At 50.3% G+C, this 5117-nt stretch overlaps 1 protein-coding gene across 2 annotated transcripts in view; it reads left to right on the forward strand.

Moving 5' to 3' along the window:
• Trabd2b (TraB domain containing 2B) overlaps positions 1 to 4118 on the forward strand; it is a 207193-nt gene extending 203075 nt beyond the window's left edge. For both annotated transcript variants that reach the window (XM_031378224.1, XM_031378225.1), the window contains one exon: positions 1 to 4118. This exon is cut by the window's left edge and continues 1019 nt beyond it. The gene's annotated coding sequence lies outside the window, so the exon portion shown is untranslated.
• Positions 4119 to 5117: the final 999 nt, after the last annotated feature.

The following is a 5117-nucleotide window of genomic DNA, read 5'->3' on the forward strand; positions in this document are numbered from 1 at the left end:
ACTGGTCCAGCTTCCATTCAAGAGAGGCTGGTAAAACCACAGCTGAGAAGTGAGCTGGGCAGAGGACAGGAATGGGCAGGGGTGGGCACAGAACAGTCTTAGGGGCGATGGAGCGCAGGAGCCTCCAGTTGTGGCAATGACAGTGGTAAAGAGAGCCACCTGCCAGAAGCCTGCTGTACGATGTGATGACCTCCAATTCAATGATAAAGCTGAACCCCCAAAAGAGGGGAAAAGTTCCACCTGGGGTGTATGCCCCACCTGGCCCCAGATCAAGGTGATACAAAAAACACCCTTGTTCCACGAACTATGTTCCGTTCCTCTTCTTTCTGACTGGAGAAGAGCTAGAGGAGGCAGATTTCCCAAACTGGAACTCTCCCAGGCTTCGCATGGCAGGCAAAAAGGCCATTTCCCCAGCTCCCCCTGCTGGCTTCTGCAGCCAGGGGCCTCTAGCAGGATGAGCCAGCATGGACAGGCAGGGAGTTGAAACACAGAATCTTTCTTTCCAGGAGGCTGACTGAGGACACAGTGGGGCCAAAGCTAGACTTGTGGCTCATTATTTAAGGAGTCCTAGATCCTGGGAGCAGAAAAGGGTCCTCACCTGTCAACAAGAGTAAGAGTAACGCTAAGGTCCAAAAAGAGGAAAGGCCTCTCCAAGGTGGCACAGCTGGGACAGGCATGTTGACTCCGGTCCCATTCTCTCACCTCACTGCACATGGGTTTCCCTGGCAGGCTTGATGGCGCCTGGTTGGCTACAGCACCGCCATGCCTAGGTTGGCAGACATCTCCCTTCTGAGATGGCAGGACTCTGGGCAACTCGTTGCATAGTCAGGGGTCCCACAGGCATCCTGGCAGGCAGCAGAATTCTTTCCAGCTCTGCCCCAGTGGACAGGTTTAAGCCTGAGACCTGGCAAGACTCTGGAACTTGGCTTCACAGGGTCCCGCCAGTCCCATGGGCACCACACTGTAAACTGAACTTGACCTCAACCAGGACTGGAGTCAGTTTATCCTTGGCAGAAAATGTGACTTCCTATTGCTGAGCGGGAAGGGGCTTAGCTGACTTTTAAAGCGGTCTCAGAAGTTAGACATCAAACGGATTGTGCAGAGCGCTATTGGGATGAGATAAGTGTAAAGGAATTGGAAACACACAGGCCAGATTCCCCTGTTTGGGGCAGAGTATGGCATGAGATGTATGGAGATCAAGCTTGAGGTTAATTAAAGATGAAGCATTTGGGGAAATAGTCCAAGCACCTGACCGTGTGCCCAGACCTGTGCCAGGCGTGGGGCCAAGACGGTGAATTAATACAGCGTGTAATCCCAGTGCCAGGGTTACACATATGGGCTGAATTGTACCCACCCTTCTGGGCCCAGAAGAGTTCACCATCAACACGGGACAAATGGGGCTATCCTGGGCTACTACTTTCTCAGCCCCAATGTCTGGCCACTTGTCTTTTCAGACCCCTTCTTAAGGAAGATTGGAAGGGAAGGAGCTTCCTCCACTACCTTTTAAGGATTTTAAAGATGATGTGCCCTGCTTAGTATCACATGTCCCCGTAAGGACTGTACTTGGGCAAGAGCATCAATAAGCATCATAAGAGGTCCAGACTGGGATGCATAGTGAGTTCTAAAACAGCTTGAGCTACATAACCAGACCCTCTATGAAAAATGGAGGAGAGGGAGGCAGGGAGGCAGGGAGGCAGGGAAGGAGGAAAGGAAGGAAGGAAGGGAGGGAGGAAGGAAGGAAGGAAGAGAGGGAGGAAGGGAGGGCAGGCTAGTCCAACAGATCAACAAAATTGGTGTGGGCTTAGAAAAAAGAGCCATTGTTCGTCAGGCACCTAGGGCCAAAGTTTCCTGGCCCCTGGAGATCTCTACCAAGCCAGGGTTTAAGCAAGTAGCAAACTCAACTTGATGGCATATATCCTAGGAGACCTTGCACACAAACAGAATGTATGGCTAGGCCACTTAAACTTCCTTTCCTGCTCTGGAAACAGACCAGTAGTCCATCAGCAGTTTCTCAGACTTCATGTTCTTGCTAGCCAGACTCATAAACATGGAGCCTAGTTCCTTTGAGATTCCCATGAGAATTTTTAGGACGTTCGTTTTGACTTTGAGGCAGACAGAAAGATGGAAGGCCTGTGGCCCAGCAGCAGCCTGTGACCAGCACTTAGTGGGAATGAAAGAATCAAAGAGGTGCAGGTGCCAGTCTCAAGGGTCAAAGATATGGAGTCTGCAATATGTGGACTGAGGGTGACTCAAAACATTCACCTTACACTGAAAGACCCAAGCACATCCTCCTCACGTGGAGTGTGGTCACTGGCTATGTCCTGGCCTGTCCAGACTGGGGCAAGCCTGGAAGCTGAGGTACTTTGTACCACCACTTAGCCCAGTGCCCCATCACAATCGATCCCAGAGAAGAGAACTGCTAGTTGTAGTTTTGATGACACCCTAAGTGGCAAAAAACAGACTTGGGGTAGTAATAACCATGAGATAAACACCAGGCCCTCTACTTGGCCTTCCAGATCCTCCATGACCTCACTCAGCTGCCCTTGCTGGCCATGTCTCATCCCTCCTATCCCAGCCTGACAGATGGAATCATATCTGTTATTTCTAGAATAGACATGGTGTATTATACATTTTACTCCCCAGGGGAAGCTCTCTTCCCTTCCCCCAGCCATTTATCCCATGAGGATAACCCTGGTGACTTGCTCCAGGATGTCCCCATGGAGCCCTATGTACATTCCTGGTACCACACCCACATTCCAGAGTTAGAGCTGTTTGGATATGAATTTGCTCTCTGTTGGGAATACAAGCAAATCAATGAGGTGGGTCTTGTAACTGGTTTTTATGACCTTCGACACAAAGCTGATACTCTGTAGATGTGCTGACAGGGACAAGGGAGGAAAGGAAGCAGACCAGAGGAAGAAGAGGTAGGAGCTAGGAAAGGCAAAAAGACAGCCTTGGCTTTCTATTTGAGACAACTTCCACGTCCCTAGCTGTTAAGGTAGCACCTGAGGGTAGAGCTCTCCAGGTGAAGCTAGATGCATAGTATGCAAGGCCCCAAAGGTCCGCTGGCTGAAGATGTAGTAACCAGCTGGAAATCTTGGCAAACGATTGGTGTAAACGCCATCATGAAAGTGCCCCTGGCTTTGTAAGGTTTGGGTTCTTTAAACATTGTTATTTTTCCAAAAATTCATCTAGGCAGCCAAAAATATCACCCTGGCTGGCCATCTAAGCCTGTAGATTCAGTACTCAGTCAAGCCTCCCTACACCCCTCCCCCATTCTTACACAGCCCAGCCAGGCTTGCCAAGAACTGGCAGAAACTCCTGCTGCCTTTGGGCAGGGACCTCTTGGGGGAAGGGATGCCTGGATTGAAACCTTGCCCACGACTCCAGTTCCGAGCCATTTCTTTGTCTGTGCCCAACCTTGAGCAAGGGAAGTCAGAGCTTATAAAGGGCCCTTGGGACCCTACCTGGCCATTTCCAGGGAATGTCAGCTCCTCACCCTGTCCCCAAAGGCAGACTGGGATCTTGCCCTCTCAAGGCCTTTGCTTGCTGTTTGGGAAGCCCCAGAGGCCCTTTCAGCTTCTGTTTCTTCATGGACCGTAGGGAGAGTTTCCTAGGGCCAGGAGGGGAATTCTGGGTATCATATAGACACCACAGACCACCATGATGGAAGCATGTGACAGGTAAGAAAGCATAACTTAAAGGCCCACTCCATCCTAAAACCTGCATTGGGGAATGTGGTTTGGAATAGGATCCAAGTCTAAGGTGCCTGATGTGAGAGACCAAGGACTCTTAGACTGGAATCTCTCCTGTTGCCAGGCTGAGGTGGGGGTGGCTCTCAGCTAAAGAAGGGGGGGGGGGAGTTGGCCTTAGCGTTTGCCCAGTTCTAAGTCTCAGATTTGTTGGCTACCCTACTGTGCCTCACTGTACCAAGCTGGCTTCTGCTCCCACCATGTTTATGGTGTTCTTTATCACCTCTTCCTTCACCCCCCGCCCCATGAATTGTCATGAAGAGTTTTTAAGAGTATAATAGAAGACAAAGAAAGATGCTATTAATGTTATTTTGCCAAAAATATTTTTGTAGCATAATATATTAATAAAAGATATTATGAACTTGACCCTGGTGTTTCTGTTTATTCTCCCTTTTCCTTGTGCAGGGAACACTTGGGGAATTGTCTTGCTTGTGAGGGTCAGAGCCTATGACAGTGTGGCACAGAGAATGTGAATGACCCCATTTTCCATGCACAGATTTGGATGTGGGCTGAGAGGGTGGCTTGAGCAGGGACTTCCTAGGTGCAGAGGGCCAGCGCCAAGGGAGGTGGGTATGACCCTTGCCAGGCAGAGGGAGCCGCCCGAGGTTTGGAGTGGGAATTGTGCATCTGTGTTACACCTCACTTTGACCTGGGCTTTGCTAATGCAATCTTCCTTCTGCTAGCTCCTATCTCCCTAGGGTTGCTACTGTTCCTTATCTATTTCCCCACCTCTGGGCTCTCCTTGGCTCAGGCCTTACTGGGAAACTGCTGCCAGCCACACCACTGTCCCTCTAGTTTGCTGTCTCCCCTGCAGCCACAGTGAGCTCGGCAAGTTACAAAAATGACCATGTCTTTTCTTGTTTTGAACACTCTTCAGTGCCTCCCCATTATTTCAGCAAAAGACACCCAAGGCCCCTTAAGATCCAGCCCCTGCTTATGTTTCCAGCAAGAAAGCCACTTCATTGTGGTCCCTATCCCAGGATGCAACACTCCAAGTCATTGCCTGGGCCTTCTGCTTATTGGCACTGCCCACCTTGTCTTAGTACATGCTGTTGCCAGTGCTGCTGGGTTCCCTGCATCTCTGTGTCTCACCCATCGATGCTTGGGACCCTGTGCATTCTGCATGCACCAGCTCCAGCAGTATCTGCCTCAAGAGAATCTCCAACCCCTGACACCTAGCTGGTCATTTGTTCCTACTACTCTCTGTACCTCCGGGACTGCTGGGCTGAGCTTGTTGGCATGTTCATGGCTCCTAGTACATGCATCTCTTCTATGTTGTCACCTCCAAGCACAGTGGCTGTTGGCTGCCACGTAGAAGCTGTCTGGCAAGAATGCTTGAGGAATGACAAAGTCCATAAAAAAAAA

This window comes from Mastomys coucha, unplaced genomic scaffold (assembly GCF_008632895.1).
Source record: "Mastomys coucha isolate ucsf_1 unplaced genomic scaffold, UCSF_Mcou_1 pScaffold18, whole genome shotgun sequence".
Classification (NCBI taxonomy): Eukaryota; Metazoa; Chordata; class Mammalia; order Rodentia; family Muridae; genus Mastomys; species Mastomys coucha.